The following is a 22,026-nucleotide window of genomic DNA, read 5'->3' as shown; positions in this document are numbered from 1 at the left end:
GCCACTGACTTTGACACCATCAACATCTTCGGCTTCACCTTCACCGTCAGTCTAGAGCGGGGGGTCACCATTGTCACCTTTGACTTCGCCTTCACCATCAATTGGAGTAGGGGGAGGGTCACCACCCATGAAATATATGACAACAACCATGCCTACATTAACTTCAAGCATGTGAAAAAAATTCTCACAAGCGCCAGCCTAGAGGGGCCAAGAGGAGTGCGTTGGACAAGCAATCTGTCCGAAGATGAAGGCTTTGCCTAACGCCCGTGAGTGCAATCTTGAAGACATGTCATGATCGTCTACATCTACCTTGCCTATGTCGACTACTTCGCCTATTTCCACTACATCAATTTCTCCGACAAAGGCTAAACTATGAAGGGAAGGTATCAAGGGCCCTGTGAAGTTCCAAGCTGCCAAAGACAACATCATGGAGGTTCATGTGTAGATCGCCGCCACAGGCTAGCCAAAGATTGAATCATACCTAGACTATCTCTAAGTAGGCGGGAGTCATGCGTTGGCTCTGAGTTGTAATTGGGACACACTTGGTTGTCTTCAGCTATTTGATTTTGTACTTCCAATAAAAATCGAATAGCTGAGGGGCTACTATTGGGGATGTATCATATGTTAGGGACCCCATTAGTGTGTGAGGTCCCAATTATATAGCCTAAGGGGCTGGTGAGATAATGTTTATGGCTCAATAGTAGCCCCTAGAGACATTTTTGTAATTTCAAGCCCCACCAAAGGAAATAATAAAAACCTCCTTTACCACCTCTCCTATAAAAAGGGGAGGAGGGAAGGTGGAGGCAGACTGTGGCTTTTCACTCATTTTGGTCCTCTCTCTTTCTCCACTCTCACCCCCTCTCTTGTTTGGTCGAAGACCAACATGAAGCACGTAGCAGATGCAAACAAAAAGAAAGCAATATATATTATGTTGCAGTAGAATGATCATGGGAAGCATATCTCGCGTGTAGCTACGGGAACAACTGATTTGGAATAAGATTAAACTATTCATACAATTCTTAGGAAGGGATTAACTATTATAATAATGTTAGAGGAAGTGTGGCATACTTATGTGGACAACTAAATGTATGTTAGTGGATGATGTGTCTAGTTGACATGGATATCATAATTGGTTGTGCTAGTGAATTTTAATTGTAAATAATAGTTAGTTTATTTGCTGGTTTATAGGGTTTATTTTAATAAAAGATATGAACAGGGGAAGCAGTTAGTAATGCATAGTTTTTAAGACGGTGAGGCGTCTACGCGAGTGCTTGGTACGCCTGGATGCCTAGGCGGCGCCTAGGCGACGCCTAGGGGGCAAGACGCCATTGTTTCCACGGCGAGGTGGGCACGCCTGGACGCCTAGGCGACGCCTTAAGAACTATGTAGTAATGTGTGCAAATATCATAGAGTTAACAATTCGGCCGGCCTGGCTCACTAAGGATAGTGCCTCTGAAACCTAAGGAGGGGTCACCCTCATACAACCGTTGTCTCGTCGTCTCCTTTTTCCCCTCGATCAAGAAAAATAATAAGGTTACCACCGTCATCTTACCAGCACTTAGCCAGGGCGAAGAAAAGTGGCACTATATTCTGCCCATCACCTGCTGTCCACCTCTCGCCGGTCGTCCACTCCATCCAACCTCCAGTTCCACGTAGCGAGCTACCAGTGGTGGCGGCTTCCCGTTCCCGGCGCGGCACCTCTTCCCCTCTGCCTCCACGCTATGGGTGTCCTGCAGCCACTTGGCAGTGACAGCAACGCCTCGTTATCCCGCGGAACCCATGATGAGGTTGAGAAGGTGGAGGAGGAGCCGAAGCGTGCACCACGGCTGAAGACCACCGTGGTCGGGTTCGGCAACTTCGGGCAGTTCCTGTCGCGCACGCTGGTGGCATAGGAGCACATGGTGCTGGTGCACTCCCGGTCCAACCACTTCGCCACGGCAGCGTCCATGGGCGTGCACTTCTTCCCGGAACCGCATGACCTATGCGAGTGCCACCTGGACGTGGTGCTCCTAGCCACCTCCATCCTATCCGCTGAGTCCCACTAGCTATTTATCTCATGCAAGCTGTCCAACTAGGCAATGCACTATCATATACAATTAAACTCCACTAAGCAAAACTTAGCTATTTAACATATACAGTTTGGTACCGCTCTCTCACATCTAGCAGAGACTTGTAGAATTGGGACCCTCTCCTATTCTTAATTTGGAAAATACTCTTCTAACCTAGGTATTTCTTCCTTAACTGCTCACAACACAAACTGTTGTCTCCTCTCTCTAATCTGTCAATCTACTTGGCCAGTAGACACGCATTCATAGCTCTTACATCTAGAAATCCTAGGCCACCAAATTCTTTAGGTCTGTTCAAGGCTTCCCATTTTATCATGTGATACTTCCTCTTCTTGCTTGGTCCTTACCAGAAAAATCTAGATCTGATTGTATCAAGCCTCTGAAAATTTCCTTCATATAGTTGGTACACACCCATAATGTACATGGGGATACTTGACAAACAAGAATCAATTAAAGTGGATTTCCCCCGAGAAGATAGATATTCACACTGCCAGGTCATCCCTTCTCTGTTTTCTCACTAACATAACTCAATTGTGCCTTAGTGACCATATAGTTGCTCACATGCATCCCTAAGTACTTCACTGGTAATGACCCAATCTTACACCCCAGTAGGTTAGCTTCCAAGCACTGCTCTTCTTCAGAGAGCCCAATTGTGAAAATTTCACTTTTCTCAAAATTGATCTTCATTCCAGACAAAGCCTCATAGCATGATAAGATCATCCTAGCATTCCTCAGATTTTCCTATGTGAACTGGAGGAGAATAACTATGTCATCTGCATGTTGCAAGTGAGATAGGCCACCTCCAACTAAATGAGGAACAAGGCCCTAGATAACTCCTGCAGAGCTAGCTCTAGAAAACATAGCAGACAAAGCATCTGCCACCAGGTTGAATAGGAGGGGTGACAGAGGGTCACCTTGTCTTAATCCTTTATAACTTCTAAAGAACTCTCCTCTCTGGACATTAAGATCAATGCATACTCTACCACCTCTCACAGTCTTGTTTATCCACTGAATCTAGGTTTTAGCAAATCCTTTTTTGAGTAAAACTTCCTCTAAAAAGTTCCAATTCACTTTGTCATAGGCTTTCTTGAAATCTAATTTAATAATAACTCCATTAGATTTAGACACTCTTAGCTCATGCATGACCTCCTGGAGAATAACCACACCCTCTAGAATATTTCTGCCAGGTACAAAAGCTGTTTGATAAGGGCTGATCACTTTACCCTCCACAGCTGTCGATCTCATTATCAATGTTTTGGTAATGATTTTGTAAATAACATTCAGGAGACAAATTGACCGAAATTGCTTCACAGTGGTGGCTGGTTTGACTTTGGAAAGTAGGATAATAACCCCATAATTCAATCTCCATAGCTCTAGCTGTCCTTCATGCAACTTGTCTAGCATTTCTTTGATGTCTTCCCTGATACACGGCCAGAGTGCCTTGAAAAACTCAACTGTAAATCCATCTGGTCCTAGAGCAGTATTGCTTTTCATTTCTTTCATAGTTGCATCTAACTCTTCAAGGGTAAAGGGTCTGGTAAGAAACTCAATGTCAACCTGTTGCAATTGTTGATGAACAGGCCAGAAGTCAGATTCTAGGTGAATATTGGTAGTCTCTTCACTCCCAAACAACTACTTGTAATAATTTGTAATATGGTCTTTTAGGTCCTGTGGCTCCACTACCTCCTGACCGTCAATTTGCAGCATAGATATGTGCATTTTCCTTCTTCTACCATTGGCACACTTGTGAAAATAGCTAGTATTGGAATCTCCTGCCAGTATCCACTGTTCCCCACCTCTTCTTTGCCAACATCATCAGATAAGATCAGTTGCAGAGACATTTCCAAACTGTATCTCTCTTCCCATTCACCTTGGGACAGGATTCTAGAGTCACTCCATTCTTCTAATATTGCTACCCTCTGCATCATCTCCTACTTAAGCTTTTTCTGGTGACTGTCTGTATTCTGGCCCCAGCCCTTAGTAGCCCTTCTAAGTTTCCCATAAATGATATGCCAATGATCAAGAGGATCATGCTTGAACCTGGATGGCCATTTAGACTTAATCCAATCATGAAATCCAGCTTGCTTTAACTAGTGAGAACTGAATCTAAAATAGTGATGATGTACATCCATCCTTTCACCAGTGTCAACCAGGAGGGGATTGTGGTCAGATCCAAGCCTTGGTGCCAGTATTACCCAACCCCCTTACATTCCAAAATAATATCTTCATCCATGATCCTTGGCTAATAAATTGTCCTTTAAAATAGCACTGTCTTCATAGATCTCTAAAACAGGGGCTTGCTGATCCTGAGACCTCTCAGTGTCATTCAGAACTCCATTCTCCAACTCAGAACTAGCAAGAATCTTTTGTTTTGTATTCAAAAGAGCATTCATAACATTTTCTTTAGCTTGAATCAGGGATATATTTGCAACTCTAACACTCTTATCTTGGCCCAATGAGAAACCACATACTCTAGCAATATTATCTAAAGCACAAGAGGAAGAAGGGATAGATGCGGAAGGAGTAGGGATAGTACCTTTGTGACCAGCCTTCCTGGTCATGGCTTTCTCTTGAATGAACATATCATTATCTTGGAACCTCGAGCTTTGTCTGGTACAGCAAGCTTTAGAAGACATGACATGCTTTGGGAGCACTGCTTCGGGGGCTACAACATCTTCAGGATGAAATTCCTGCTGAGTCATGCTGTCTTCACCGATGGAAAAGCTCTCAGAAATATTTTCCACTACCACACTTTCTGCTGAGTCAGGCAGGCATGTGAAAGAGACCTCTTCGTGAATCTTAGCAGCCTCCAGAACTAGGGATAAGTTAGCATTTGCATCAGGGGTAGGCACAATCTCAGCTAGTACCACCTGAGGGTTTAGCCTAGCCATAAGATCATGCATTTCTTGGAATATGTAGAATTTCATCATTTTCTGGCAATCATGCATACTTCCATCTGTGCACATAGATATATTTTCACTTGACTCCCTAGCTTCACTTTTGATACTTGGGTCATTCAGATTAGCCTTTTTATCCTGATAGTTAGATGGTCCAGACCCATCTTTACTAGCATCCCCTTTTGGTGGTTTGCCAGATTCCAACCACACATGGCTCTCTTGAGATTTAGGATCCTCCTCATCAGTTACCTCATCTTCATCATCATCCAAGTCATCATCAGGTTTAGCAGGTCGACATTTCCTCATTTTGTCTGAATAATACCATGAGATTCTCTTGTCCTGTTTGTTGATGAATACCTCTGAAGTCCCTCCAATCTGATCAGGGTTCTTACATGAGACTTTGACCCAAACTGCTCTCCATTGCAAGGATGGTAGATGCACTTCCTTAGGGTCACCAACCAGTCTAGCCAATTCCATGATACCAAATTCAGATCTAGCATTATCAGGAACCCCAGAGCTCTAACCCAAACAGACTGAAGAATCTGAAAAGTGTCAGGGTCCATTGTAGTTTGCTCAACCACAGCTAGGATATCTGCAGTAATGAACTTGATTTTCTCCATTTTGGAAAGCAAATTCATCACAACCTTGGATGTAATGTTGACAAGAAATTCACTGCCAGAGATACGTTTAACACCCCAGTCCCACTCCGAATCCACCAAATACTGTAATTCAGTTTTCATTCTTGCCTTGGTACCTCTACCTTCTAACACTGGCACCAGAGCTCTAATGGGTGCCTCAACATCAGCTTTCCCCTCTTATTTGGTCTCAGGTAGATCAAGTGCATAGAAAATCTGGCCCGGCATACCATACCCACACAGCCGTAGGCCCTTGTTGGATCTCATCAGGGGGCATTGCGCAGATTTGTGACCATAATCTCTACCACTATAGCAAAACGGAGGCTTCTTGCATGTGGAATGATGGTGACCATAATCATTGAAGTTGAAACACTTCATGGGAAGGCCCGAGTACTGACCTGAGCTTGAGTCCCAGTTCTGCTGTTGGTTGTAGCCCTTCCTGCGGTCTTCGATCTTGTGTTGCAGATCTTCTTCTGTCATTTGCCGCACTTCTTGCGCATCCCCAGTTCGCTTGCGCCCCTAATATTCTCTAGGATCCTGATCTCTAAACGGTGGACGACTCGGCCTCAGATCTCTATCCCCGTACTCCTGAAACTCACGAACTCCGTGACCTTCACGGCCTTGTGGCGCATCTCGGACTTCCCCGCGTGGTCCCTGGAAGCCCTCACGATCATCACGCCTCTCTCTGAAGCGATCCCCCTCACGGTCGTCGCGGTACCGATCCGCACCTCTGTTGTCTCGCCCCTGGTGTGGTTTGCGCTCCATGTTGGGTTTGGCTACCTCAGCGAAAGATCTCTCGTCAGTTTTGGAGGGTTGGACGTGATGGTGATGCTTAGCTGTCGCACCGAATCATTTGATGTCATGCTCGCTCGCCGAGAAATGCTCCGCCGTCGGGTCCCAAACTCTAGCGGCGGCGACCCAGACCCAGCGGTGGGAGCGGGGTTTGGTTCCGTATCTGCTGGCTGAGGGAGTAAAGGAATGGGACAAGAGGTCCTCAATGGATGGGCCGTGTCGGGCCGGCCCAACATCCTTTCCCTTCTCAGCCCGTGACAACTTCTTCCCCATTTCCCGCGGAGCTTTTGCCGTCGTCATCAATGGCGGATCCGAAATCAGGGGAACTGAACCAGCCGGCTTCGCACTCTTCTCCGTGGATGGGGGGCTCCAATCTCTCAGAATTTGATCAGTCGATCTCATATGGTTTTGGGATTCCTCACCCCTGAACCTTTGCTATTCCAATTGAAGCTAAGAGGCAAATTCGCCACAACTATTGTGTTGGAATCCACCGCTGCAATCGGAGGCATATGCATGTGCTGCAAACGCTCCGCCCTGATTGGTTCATCCGGTTGCGAATGCTTCGGGAGACCGAATGCCACTGATTTGATCTGCCGTCGAGAACTCAACGGAGGAAAATGTTCTTCACTCAACCAATCCTGCAAATCCATTTCTAACATATGCGATTCCGACGAACTCGAGCTCATTAGAGCAGAATCAGACCTCGAATCGTGCCCTTCACTCTTCCTTACTCGCGTCGCGGACGCCTGCTTCGGTGGCCCCTTGCTTTGGGGTGACAGCGCGAATGGCGGAGCTGCAAGCGTGAGCCTGCGGTTCCCCATTCTGAGCTCTTCACGGCAGAGAAGTGGGTCAAACGATGGAGCGTCTCCGCCCGATCACTCTCTCCTACTTTTTGCCGCGAGATCACCGGAGATGAGGACGAGCGCCGGGGAGGAGGAGGGGAGCGGGGTCAGAGCTCTTGGGTTTCGTCGTCAACACTAGCTAGATTTACTGAAGATTTTGCCTACTTTCCCAGCTTTTTCATATTGCTTTATCTTTAAGTCAAGCTTTTTAACTTTGATCAAGTTTATAAAATATACACAAATATCTACAATACCGAATTAGTTCCATAGATTTTTCAACAAAATATATTTTGTACATTTTATTTGGATCTGTAGGTGCTAATATTATTTTCTATATAAACCTTGGTCAAGTTAGCAAAGTTGACTTAGAATGAAAAAAAGAGAAGTACACTATAATAATTTATTGGAGAGAGTACTAGCTTAGCTATCGTCAAGTGAGGTGACGAATGTTGGAAGGAATGAAGCCATGTTTCAGCTACGTGTTGTTAGTAGAACGTGGACGCCGCGTATTGCTCGCGTCGTTGCCGTGTGCTCACGTGGTTGCCTAGGCGACCAAAGGTTTCTCCGGTTAATGTCAAAATGTCAACACTCGACGGAGCGAGAAGACTGGACGACTAATGTTACTTTCCTAAGCCTATCGGCTACCACCTTCGACAATGCTCAACTTTTTTTCTTCTAAAAAATTCATAGCTAGAAATGGATGATATATACTACTTATTAGGAGCAATTAAGTAGATAAGAACAAGTGACCTGAGTGTAGTTTAGTTGGTTGGGTTATTTGTGATGAAACTTGTCCACTCGAATTCAAGTCCTCGTCCTCGATTTGACATGTGTGTTTATATTTTTCTAGAATTTGACACATGCGCTCTTAGTTTTCAGGACTTAATCTATTGGACGAAGACCATTGGGGAAACTCATTAATTTACCAATTTTTAATAAAACGATTGGAGATGCTCTTAAATAACCAAAAATTACGTTGTTTCTAAATTACACGCTTGTTCTAACATTGTTAAATGCTTTGTGCTCTCATGTAGACCAATTAAACATACATACAATAGCAGGATAAATATTTATTTTAATACTTTATCCATCATGATGAAAAAGTATCCTATATACCAATACACTGACAATTCACTTTAAAGTATATGTAATAAATTTTGTAAGTTGCTAGTTTAAATAAGTTTGTGTACTATGACTAAATAAGTTAATTTCAAGCCTATTCCTTTATAATACAATACTACTATGCCTCAATAGTGTAGCTTGAAATGAAGTTCATGCCAATGTAATAACTAACAGTGTAAACTAGTGTAAGAACCGAATTACCTCAAGGCACTATTGAAAATCAGAATTTTCTTGATGGCGATGATTTTTTACAGTGATTTCTAGACCTATTAGAGTTTCATTTTCCGGTCAGTCGTGTACCACCACAGAAATTGTTTTTGATGGTTGTCCATCAAACATTTTAAAATTTCCCTGGCGCTCTATCCCTATCAGTTATTTCTTGTTGGTGCACCATCAAAGAAATTGACTTTTAATTTTTCTGTTGGTATTTTCTATTTCCATGTCGGTAATTGCACCGTCAAGGATATTCATGTTTCCAGTAGTGAGAGGGGAGAGATTTGAATTGACTCTAAAAAAAGTTAAAGTAACAAAACTTGACCTAAATAAAACAACTTCACTGCCTAACAAGAACTAGCTCTATGACTAAGCAAAAGACAAACTAAGATGAGTCATTAGGGCCATCACTGAAAGGATCTAGGATGTCGCCTAGAGGGGGGGTGAATAGGCGTTTCTGAAAAATCAACACCTTTAAAAGCGGAAACGATTAGTAATAGGAGTTTCCAAAATGGAAACTCTAAATTAGAGTAATACAACCCCTCACAAGTTAGCCACAAAGTATATAAAAGATACTAGATAAACTTAGGGAGCCAAACAGCGGCAACCAAAGAGTTGAATCAAAATGCACTAGTCAGTTAATGTCGGAAGTCCCGACAGTTTGGGTCAGAACTTCCGACGTGTCAGAAGTCCCGACATTTGGGTCAGAACTTCTGACGTGTCAGAAGTCCCAACAGTTTGGGTCAGAACTTCCAACGCAAACTGTCAGCACTTCCGACCCCTACGGGAAATGAACTACAAGTGCTAAAATGAACTTTGTGATGCCGATAACTTACAAACCCACTTCCTAGTGGTAAGGTAAGGTGTTGGGTCACTCTCTTGACATTGATAAGCCACCACTCCGTAGATCGAGGCCCAAACCCTAAGAAATAGCTAGAGAGAGGAAGACAACCAAATACATGTAATTTCGAGCAAATCACAACAACAACAAGCACGCGGGAGACAAGAATTTATCCCGAGGTTCGGCAGCCCCACAAAGGAGCTCCTACGTCCTCGTTGTTGAGGTGACCACTTTGGTCGGAGTCTCTTCCACCTCCTTGCCTCACTCAAGGATACCACAAAGGTCACTTGAGTTTCTTCACTAGAAAACAAGGGTAATACAAACTTCCCAAGGCTCTTCAACAAGATGGAAGCTCTTGGGCGACGCCTAGCCGGCTAGGGGAAAATCCCCAAGAGTAACAAATGCAAATCAAACCGGCTTGACGAAGAAATCAAGTGCTCAAGCTTGCTCAAAGTGTTTTTCTCACTCAATCCACTCTCCAATCACTCAAACCCTTTGGGAATCAAAGTTGGAAGTAAAGGAGTGAAGAGAGGGGAGCCTAGAATGCTTGGGGGCTGTTTTGGCCGAGTGTTTGTCGCAATGAAATGAGTGGGCAACGGTTAGAAAAGAGGAGAGGGGTATATATACCCCAAGGCAAAATCTAACCGTTCAGATCTACGTCGGGAGTTCCGACGTAGATCTCGGGACTTCCGACGTATGAAGAAAACACTGTTCACACGAGGTCAAAAGTCCACGGGTGCAAGTCAGTGTCGGAACTCCGGGCAAACGTCGGGACTTCCGACGGTCGGAACTTCCGACGTTCGTCGGGACTTCCGACGTGCGCAGTTGAACAAATAGTCAGCACCACTAATGCCGGGACTCCCGGCCTGGGTCAAGTCAGTGTCGGAACTACCGACAAACGTCGGGACTTCCGACGGTCGGGACTTCCGACTATCGTCGGAACTTCCGACGGGCACAGACAGCAGGTCAGTAGAACCATCGATGCCGGGACTCCCGGCTTGGGTTGGGACTTCCGACTGTCGGGAGTTCCGACTCACGTCGGGACTTCCGACGTCCACAGTCACCGCGCAGGCTGTGACTGGGAGTCAGCACTTCTGGCAAGAGTCATGACTTCCGACTGTCGGGAGTTCTGGCTTACATCGGGACTTCCGACACCGACAGTCACAGAAAATTATTCTATGTGCTCGTGAAGTGCTAGAGTGTCTCTCTTTTGATTTTATTATTATGCTTGAGCACTCTATCTTCCTCAGACCACCTAAACTTGCATCCCTCTTAATAGTACGGCATGCCTATTAACTCAAGATCAAAAGAAAAACGAAATTAAACCTTTTGAGTTGATCTTCTTTAAATTGATGCCGTGTCTTTCAATCTTCATCAAGTGAGGGTGCCAACATGTCAATATTGATCTTGTCACTTGAGCATAGCCATCTTGAGCACGTGACTTGATTCCATTCATCAAATATGAATAACTCCAAATGCATCAAGTCACTTTAATCAACTTGTCCAATATAGATTTGATCCTCCACATCAATATGACCATCATAGCTTGATTAGTACCTCAACTAAATGCAAGTACTTCCTTCTTCACCCTAGCTAGGTTCTTTGGCCGCCAAGCCGTCGCTTGCCCTTCACCCTTGCTTAGTACCTCGAAGCCTTTCCTTGCTATCTTCACCATCTCAAGCCATTAAGTCACATCTTGTGTTGAATCATCCATTCATATGTATTGTTATCTTTTTCATTTCAATTTAGCAAGCTTCAAATATGAGACCATTCCATATGCAATCCCTCATGTCTCATTAACTAATACTCATGAGCTTGCTTTCACATAGTACATGGAAATCCCACAATAAACAAGCATTTGCATGAATTCCATTTGTATTGTTGTCTTATGCTTGAACTAGATTGTTTATACAACAACACATCATTTTGGCTTTCATTAAGTACCTGTGAGATAACCTATTACCTGTCCACACATAGCAAACGGGTTAGTTCTTTAATCATGTTGTCATTCAATCATCCAAAACCCACTAAAGGGCTAGATGCACTTTCAATCTCCCCCTTTTTGGTGATTGATGACAACCCGATTAAAGCTTACAAAAGGATATAAACAATTAGGCTTTTGGATTCAATGATTTATGAGAGGCTCCCCCTTAATGTGTGCAATATGAATTGAATTCATAAATGACCTCAAATGTCAATTTGCACATACTAAAACACATAGGAGACCCCCTTTAAATCATTGCATCCGTGGGGTGCAAGTGTGTGTCAAAATAAAAAACTGTGATGCATATGACATGATACATCACACAAGACTAAACAGAAAGCATCACACCATACAAAGTCACTCTAAAACATGCATGGTCCTTATGAAAGTAAATACATCATATATATCACACACATAGCACTCATCACAAAGATTTCTCAAGTCATATCTCTCCCCTTGTCATAGCTAGTCTCCCCCTTTCATAGCTAGACACAAGGTTGCACTCTTGAAGCTTTAAACATATCTCTCCCCCTTAAGCTTTCATCTCTCTCCTCCTTAAGCTTTAATCATATCTCTCCCCCTTTGTCATCTATCGCCAAAAAGGGTCACACAAAGCACAAAGGGTGCTTAAGGTTAAAACTTTGTACTAATCTCTCCCCCTTTGTATTAAACTCTCCCCCTTTGTCATGGCGTGGGTCATATTACTTGTCACTCCCCCTTTGTCATCTTAAAGAGGTTGTACTTGTCACTTGTTAGCAATTCAAAATAGATCAAGTACATGGGTTCACTAGCTCATGAACAAACTCATACACTAACCACTAGATCATATAATCATTCAGGCAATAGTGGTAGTCTATGAATCTAAAAATTTTCATTTGTAATGCATGATCCTATAAACATGTACTATATGCACTAACCGCATACTAGTAAGGGATAAAAAATGATCATGCACAATACAATGATACCTTTGCTATGTTAGAGAGGAAGATAGTCATATAGATTTCAATTCATTTCTCCAATAGCACCATGAAGTCCAATTATAAGTTTGGTGAAGACCAATAGATATCAATTCTTTGAATTTCTATTCTTCACCCATATGAATTGAGAATCACTAATGATCAAGTGCACTCTTCTTGTTGTGGTTGGCTTGCTTCTTCTTTGATCATTGCTTGCTTGAGAGAACTAAAAGATGCACCACTTGAAATTTCATGATATCACTTGAAATTTCATGACTTGTTCTCTTTTGGGTGTTGCTTGCTTTCTAGACCAATATCTTGATTTTCTTCAACCAAGTACCTCAAATGTCCCTTTAGATTACCACTTCGATTTTAGCCATCCAAGCCTAAGGCGAAGTGACCTCTCTCCAAAGAACCATCCTTGATACTCACTTGAAATAACTTGAAAGAAAATCACTTGATCCACTTGAAAGATTTTGTTTGATTAATCTATATTGTTGGACTTAATTTGATGAATAACTTTGAATCCTTCTTTAAATCATTTTCTTTCTACTTGTTTAAGTCATTTTCTTTCCATCAAAAGATCTCCAATTATCACTATAACTTAAACTCTATCTTCATCTTGATCTTGGTCTTGATCTCTAGCTTGAGTACCAAATGTGTACCAGATACACTCTTCAAACAAATTGTCTTGTACTCATCATTTGTCATGCTTCTATCTCAAACCAAAACCAAAACATAGGTACCTCAATCACTTATAGATATGATTCTAATTTGAGGACCTTTGAATCTAAGTGACTTTTGATCAATCCAATAATTATCACTTTCCTGGCAGATTCTGTACTCTTCAAAGAATAAATCATATCTCCCAAAGTACATATCCAAAAACCACGAAATTTGGTGAAGATGTGACACACTAAGTCTTCTAGTAGCTGTAAAATTTTGAGCTTCTTTTAACTTCTATATTGCTACCAGATTTCACATCTTTCCACACTGCTACATGCTAAAAACTGCTGCACTATAGCTGACAAGATCTACTCCAAATCCGAAGTATCACTTATCCAAATCTCATGAAATTTGCACAGCAACTAATACCATAAGTATAGAGCATGCAGACCAAATTTCAAGCCAATACAAATAGATTTGATTACTTAAACATGTCTATGATCACTGCTAGCTCAGATTTTTAATATTGGACAGATTTCAATAATTGAGCTATTTTTCTCCAAATTGAACCAAGCTTGAAATCAACTTGTTTGAATACTCTCACAAGACATATGTTCATTCAAACCACTTACTAGAAGAAATCTTATGAACATATCCAATCAAACCAACTTCAAACTTGATTACTTAAGCATTTAATCCATTCAAACATCTCATAGCAAGTAACATATGCATATATATCCAATTCAATTAACTCACATGCACCCAAATAAACTTTGATCAACAAGAGATATACCTTGATAGCTTATGATCATGTTTGCAAGCTTCAACTCCACTTATTTGCAGGCCTTCAAATATATCAATAAATTTCCACAACTTAAATATGACACTTGTATGTTGATAGCATATGGACTTTACTCAATTTTGACTTGGCATTGGGATAGGATTGCACTAGGCTTCAATACTTGACTCAACATAAGATGAACAATAATAATTCCATTGAATCAAGTCTCCAATGCCATGGTACCTATAAATGATCATCCACTTTTTGATGGTACCCAAACTAGTTTGGGTCCTCTCATGTTAGACGCAACATACTTAGGCATAGCCTTAGTATGAATAGCGGAATATTTTTGCAATACTAACCAATAGGGTACCATAACAAACCTTCCTAGGCATAATATTTGCATCAATTGAAATAGGCTTAGGATTCTCACTTAGGGGACATGAATTAGTCAAGAATTGATTTTCTCTTTTTCGAATATTTGGCAAATTTATGATTTTCAAAACTTGAGAGAGATTTTAGAGGGACATAGGAATTTTTATGGACTTAAGAGAACCATGTCACGTGTGATTAGGCAAATAATCAACCAAGGGTAGCAATAATCACAATATGACATGACTAGGTCACAAAGACCCAAAAACCACATGATTTTCAAAAACCACACCACCTACACATGCTAGTTAGGGATTTTCAAAAACATCTATCCTATATCATACAAATGCACACACTAGCATATAAAGGACCTTAGATGCACTTACAATGCATGTATGTAAATACATACCTTTGCCTTGAGCCCACAATATCACCACTGAGATAATACATGGCATGACAACATCATGTTGACCTCACTTGTCAAATAATCATACCATATATGAAATCAATTTTCATCCAAAGGACTACAAATAATGCTAGATAAATTTGTTAGTCCACAATATCACCACTGAGATAATACATGGCATTACAACATCATGTTGACCTCACTTGTCAAATAATCATACCATATATGAAATCAATTTTCATCTAAAGGACTACAAACAATGCTAGATAAATTTATTAGTCCACAATGGTGCAAAATAGAAACTGAGCTCCCCCTAAATAAGTACCACAAGTAATTTGAATGACTTTCAACAAACACTTTATTCTTTTAAGAATTTGGGAGTCAATTTTCTATTTTGACCAACACAAAGTAATTTGCCATATTTAAATTTCGTTGAGACATACTCACAACCCACTTAGGTTTGATAGATCACAAGCTTCTGAGCAAATTAAGGATATATGAAATCATATGGATCAAACCTCAATTGCATCCCAATTAGTGCTCTGGTTCCTGCCATACCGGACACGTCCGGTAGACATACCGGACACGTCCGGCATGTGAAGAACATAAACACTTTTCCTTTCTGCCCTGGCCATACTGGACACGTTCAGTAGGCATACCGAACATGTTCGGTAGGTGCAGGACAGAAACAATTGAAGCGCTGCTTGTGATTCTTCGTTTTAGCTCTAGTACTTCTTGTATGCCTGCATCTGAACAAATGCATTGCTCTACTAGAGAGCCATTAAAAGCATCACATGGCAAACATGATAATTATTAAATGAAACTAATTAGCCACTTCCAATTATTTCACAAATATGCTTATTTGTGAGCCATTGAGCACTAAACACAAAGTGGCTATCCTATAAGGTTTTTAGGTACTTGTTACCAATGGTAGAGATGAAGTAAACGATATGATCATTGATTTATCTTCGGGTCAACCATATATGAGATTATGATAAGAATTGATTGATAGATTGAGTGATTGTTTTCAATTTGCTTGCTCAACCACCCCGAAGCTTTCATCTCACCACCAAGTACCTACATTATCAACCTAAGCACATTTTGGTACCCAACTCTTGTTGGGTCCTTTTGGGTTAGTCAACAAGTGCTTAGGCACCCAAATGGCCTTAGTACTAGTTTGTGGTGAACACATCACCTTGCTAGTGCTAATTCCATTTATGGTCTTCCTAAGCATATTATCATAAACAAATGTGTTCGGCTTAGGGATGTTACCATTTGGGCAATCATAGCTTAGATGCCCCTTTCTTCCACAAGCATAGCATATGCGACCTTTGTTTGCTCTATGCTTGTTTTGCTTGTATGGACATCCATCAACCTTGTGGCCCATCTCATTGCATCCATAGCATCTTCTTGTTGCAACTTAGGCTTCCTTTCTTGCCTCCTTGTACATTGGGCATTTCTTGGTTGGATGCCCCAACTTCTTGCACATGAGATAAGTGCTTTGTCCATCACTTTTCCTTTGGTTGGCCAACTTGTTTGAGGCCGTTTGATCGGCCACTTCACACTTGTCGGCCCAACTCTTGTGTGGACACATGGTAATCTCATGTCCATTCACTCCACAACCATAGCATAGTCTTTTTTCATGTTTCTTGCTCTTGGTTGTGTTGGCCTTGCTTGAAATGTGATTCTTTTGTTGGGATTTGGAGGAAGCAAGGTTTGAACCCTTCTCAAGCTTCTTCACTATGTTAACATGGTTATCTTGCGAAGGTTGTGCTCTCTCCTTACCCTTCAATCGAATCACATCATTTCTTAGCCTTTCCACTTCTTCCTTAAGCTCTACATTTTCTATAAATTTTTGCTCAATCGAAGATTGGCTTGCTTGAGAAGCACACTCATTAGCACAAGAAATATTCAATTGAGATTGTGTACAAGTGAGTGTGTGAGTGGGAGGTTGAGATGATTTTACCGTTGTAATCACAACCTCATGAGCCACCTCAAGCATGATGCTTGATTCTACTAATTCTTCATGAGAGCACTTGAGATGAACATAGTTTGCTTGTAGCACATTATATTTGCTTGAGAGTTCATCTAATTTTGCCTTGAGCTCAAAGTTTTCCTTCTCGAGTTGTGAAACACCAGAAGAGGAGTTAGTAACTAAAGCATGCTCAATTGATAATTTTTCATACCTCTCATTTATGGCCTTTAGCTCTTGCAATTTGGAGATGAGAAACTTTTCTTGATTTTGAAGTGATTGCTCTTGTTTCTCATTCTCTTCCTCTAGCTCATCATTCTTCTCAACTAGCTTCATGAGAATGAGCTTGTCTTTGTTGCTTAGATGATCAAGAGTGTAGCTATCTTCAATTTCAATATCACTCTCTTCTTGATCATCTACTCGTGCTATCTCCTTGGCTTGATCTTTCTTGCTAGCCTTCTTCTTGCTTTTCTTGGCCATGAGACACAAGTGATGAGTATCATGAGATACTGAGATTGACTCATCACTTGGCCGCCACCGGGCTTGAGCCTCATCATCACAGACTGCCTGCTGTTCGGCTACCTCAGCCATATCGGACATGTTTGGTAGGGATACCGGACACATCTGGTATGTGCTTGCAGACAGCGCAGTCGCCTCGGCTTGCACCTCTTGCTCTGGCTCGACGCTCTTGAGGTCTTGTGAGGCTTCTTCGCTGCATGAAGACATAATGGACATATTTTCCATTGACTCTACCTCAAGTGCATCATCGCATTTGGATTTTCCATATAACTCAACGAGTTTGGTCCAAATGAGATGAGCACTCTCAGGAGGTGGTTGTCCATTGAATATTGCCTCATCTTGAACCTCTGCACTCAATGTACTCAAAATGATATTAATAGCTTGAGCATTGAGTTGCATGCATATCTCTTCCTCTTTTGATAAATTCTTATAGTTGCTCCAATCAACTATAGGAAGAGGTATGCTTACAAACACAATATGCTCAACAAGAGGACTAATATCTCTAAAAGCATTGAGTACATGAATTGACCAAGGTAGAAAGTTTGAACCATCATTTTGGAGAAGCACCGGCTCCAACTTGATAGGCGTCGACATCCTTTTCTCACGGCGGTGAAGCTTTAGGTGAGAACCTCGCTTTGATACCAATTGAAAGGATCTAGGATGTCGCCTAGAGGGGGGGGGGGTGAATAGGCGTTTCTGAAAAATCAACACCTTTAAAAGCGGAAACGATTAGTAATAGGAGTTTCCAAAATGGAAACTCCAAATTAGAGTAATACAACCCCTCACAAGTTAGCCACAAAGTATATAAAAGATACTAGATAAACTTAGGGAGCCAAACAACGGCAACCAAAGAGTTGAATCAAAATGCACTAGTCAGTTAATGTCGGAAGTCCCGACAGTTTGGGTCAGAACTTCCGACGTGTCAGAAGTCCCGACGTTTGGGTCAGAACTTCCGACGTGTCAGAAGTCCCAACAGTTTGGGTCAGAACTTCCAACGCAAACTGTCAGCACTTCCGACCCCTACGGGAAATGAACTACAAGTGCTAAAATGAACTTTGTGATGCCGATAACTTACAAACCCACTTCCTAGTGGTAAGGTAAGGTGTTGGGTCACTCTCTTGACATTGATAAGCCACCACTCCGTAGATCGAGGCCCAAACCCTAAGAAATAGCTAGAGAGAGGAAGACAACCAAATACATGTAATTTCGAGCAAATCACAACAACAACAAGCACGCGGGAGACAAGAATTTATCCCGAGGTTCGGCAGCCCCACAAAGGAGCTCCTACGTCCTCGTTGTTGAGGTGACCACTTTGGTCAGAGTCTCTTCCACCTCCTTGCCTCACTCAAGGATACCACAAAGGTCACTTGAGTTTCTTCACTAGAAAACAAGGGTAATACAAACTTCCCAAGGCTCTTCAACAAGATGGAAGCTCTTGGGCGACGCCTAGCCGGCTAGGGGAAAATCCCCAAGAGTAACAAATGCAAATCAAACCGGCTTGACGAAGAAATCAAGTGCTCAAGCTTGCTCAAAGTGTTTTTCTCACTCAATCCACTCTCCAATCACTCAAACCCTTTGAGAATCGAAGTTGGAAGTAAAGGAGTGAAGAGAGGGGAGCCTAGAATGCTTGGGGGCTGTTTTGGCCGAGTGTTTGTCGCAATGAAATGAGTGGGCAACGGTTAGAAAAGAGGAGAGGGGTATATATACCCCAAGGCAAAATCTAACCGTTCAGATCTACGTCGGGAGTTCCGACGTAGATCTCGGGACTTCCGACGTATGAAGAAAACACTGTTCACACGAGGTCAAAAGTCCACGGGTGCAAGTCAGTGTCGGAACTCCCGGCAAACGTCGGGACTTCCGACGGTCGGAACTTCCGATGTTCGTCGGGACTTTCGACGTGCGCAATTGAACAAACAGTCAGCACCACTGATGCCGGGACTCCCGGCCTGGGTCAAGTCAGTGTCGGAACTACCGACAAACATCGGGACTTCCGACGGTCAGGACTTCCGACTATCGTCGGAACTTCCGACGGGCACAGACAGCAGGTCAGTAGAACCATCGATGCCGGGACTCCCGGCTTGGGTCGGGACTTCTGACTGTCGGGAGTTCCGACTCACGTCGGGACTTCCGACGTCCACAGTCACCGCGCAGGCTGTGACTAGGAGTCAGCACTTCTGGCCAGAGTCATGACTTCCGACTGTCATAGCTTGATTAGTACCTCAACTAAATGCAAGTACTTCCTTCTTCACCCTAGCTAGGTTCTTCGGCCGCCAAGCCATCGCTTACCCTTCACCCTTGCTTAGTACCTCGAAGCCTTTCCTTGCTATCTTCACCATCTCAAGCCATTAAGTCACATCTTGTGTTGAATCATCCATTCATATGTATTGTTATCTTTTTCATTTCATTTTAGCAAGCTTCAAATATGAGACCATTCCATATGCAATCCCTCATGTCTCATTAACTAATACTCATGAGCTTGCTTTCACATAGTACATGGAAATCCCACAATAAATAAGCATTTGCATGAATTTCATTTGCATTGTTGTCTTGTGCTTGAACTAGATTGTTTATACAATAACACATCATTTTGGCTTTCATTAAGTACCTGTGAGATAACCTATTACCTGTCCACACTTAGCAAACGGGTTAGTTCTTTAATCACGTTGTCATTCAATCATCCAAAACCCACTAAAGGGCTAGATGCACTTTCAATCACACTAAGCCATGTCCTAGAGAAAGCACACTAACAATAGGTCCTTTAGATTTGCAAGAATGAAACCTAGCTAGTACATCTCACTAAGACAAAACCAAGACTAAGAATCGCTGCACATTTCAAGCACACAATACAATGAAATGTAAATGCAAGAAACGAAAGAGATGGGAAAGAGACAACTAAAATTTTCTTGTGATATCAACTAGTTCCCATGTACTACCCCCTAATCCACATTGAAGGACCCACTAAGGAGATTAAGCTCAATTGAGTCACCAACCCCCAATATCCACTAGGAGTACCCATTCTCCACTCCAAATAGGGGGGGGGGGGGGCTCAAACCAAGTACAAAGCTAGGTGCCTCCCAACAAAATCTCCACCAAGAAGCACACAAAAGAGCCTGGTAATTGGTCGGGATGCACCGCCGCGCTTCGTCCTCAGCAGGGCCATACTATGAGACGTCGGGCCTTGTCCTCGATCGGGACAGGCTGCACCTCTCCATCGCCTAGACCATGCCATGTGCTTGGGGATGCGGCAACAACATGAATCATCCACTCCCGCAAGCTCTTGTCAGGATATGGGCCACCGTGCGCCATGCGTGGCCTCGTTCGGGCTGCAACCACCGTCACGTGCGCCCTCGGCCAGATCCTAGCTGAGAGAGGGAGGGATGATGAGGGAGAGGGAGTGGGGTTGGTGGGCAGGGAGCCAGGGAGAGAAAGGGAAGGGGTAGGGTTTTCTCATTTATATAGTCTGAGGCTTTTAGTAGTCCAGATGGTTATCAACGGGTTTGTCTAAATTAACAGAGATGGGTCTCTTAAGAGTAGGGGCTGATGCACAATAGGTGCATGGGGTACAGGTGTACCCCCAAAATTTGTGCAAAAATACTAAGTACATCCACCCTTTAATCCATCGTATATGTATAATACATTGTTATGTAGCATAGCTACACAAGGTTCTGACAATCTAAGAATCTTAGTGAACTCTCTATCTAACTTGTTGAGACAAACAATCACAATCATTTTAACCTTGGTTATTTGTTGCTGAAATTAGTTTCGATCTATGGCTACTGCAAGTGTTGAGAGAGTATTTTCACCTTTTCAGCAATAAATCATGTGCACACCAAGCTCCGAAACAGCATGGGTGATCAATACTTGAGTGATTGTTTGATCACATTTATTAAGCTCTTGACTTTTTCCGATGTGTAAGCCACAAATATATCGTTAAACGCTTCCAACAATGGAGGAACAACTTGTGAAGATTTAGTTTCTACTCCCTCCGTTCCAAATTAAAAGTCATTTTGGATTTTCTAGGTGCATAACAAAAGCTATGTACCCAGAAAAACCAAAACGACTTATAATTTTGAACGGAGGCCATATTATGATAATTTATAAGATTTAGCTGCAAACTTATAATGAAAACATTTAACTTGTTTCATTTATATATCGCCATAACTATTTTAACATCATTTAGTGATCAAATTATATCATTTAAATATCGATGAACTACATTGCTTTGGTCCATACCCCATCACTGAAATTCTAGATCCGCCATTGCTTAAGAGGTCTGCTTCTCAAGATATATGGCATTATTTTCAGAGGGAGACGATATTGTCATTTGGTATCTCCGTAAATAAGCTATTCGTCTCTGAAAATCATTATGATCTTTAGAGATAGCTTCACTTTTTGACAGACTCTGAAAATCAAAGGAGCTATCTCCTAAAATTGTTTTGTAGTTTTGATCTGGTCAGTCACAAGCACCGTACCAGGCAACGGAACTGTCGACCAGAGCACGTTTCTTTCTAGCTAATCCATTCATATACGTGAGACTTCTATCTAGAAAAAAATCGCTTCAATCATGTACTCGCTCCATCTTAAATTGTAAGTCATTTTAATTTTTTAGACCAAATTTATGATATCAAATAAATATCGTTAGATTTTTCATTAATTATTTTTTTATATATCTATTTGATGTCATAAATTTTGCAATTCTCTCTATAATTTTAGTCAAACTTGACATACTTTGACTCTCAAAAAAAATTTGAATGAATTATAATTTGAAGTAGAGGAAGTACCGAAACGTAACAATTTCTCTTAAACTAACAATATATAAAAATGCAGTCGTCTACGCATTATTAATTAAGACCATGGAGTAAGAGCATATCAAATTATGTAGGGAAACACTAGACTAATGACTCAACGACCTACTTCTACATTATGAGCATTCAATAATGGAAGCTAGTAGTAGTACGTCAT

At 42.1% G+C, this 22,026-nt stretch overlaps 1 pseudogene; it reads right to left on the bottom strand.

The window, feature by feature from the left end:
- Positions 1-2,982: 2,982 nt before the first annotated feature.
- On the bottom strand, positions 2,983-6,363 carry LOC136479582 (uncharacterized; annotated as a pseudogene).
- Positions 6,364-22,026: the final 15,663 nt, after the last annotated feature.

Source organism: Miscanthus floridulus, chromosome 9, assembly GCF_019320115.1.
Source record: "Miscanthus floridulus cultivar M001 chromosome 9, ASM1932011v1, whole genome shotgun sequence".
In the NCBI taxonomy this organism is placed as follows: domain Eukaryota; kingdom Viridiplantae; phylum Streptophyta; class Magnoliopsida; order Poales; family Poaceae; genus Miscanthus; species Miscanthus floridulus.
The sequence above is the reverse complement of the archived record's forward strand: the minus strand, read 5'-3'. Positions and strand labels throughout refer to the sequence as shown.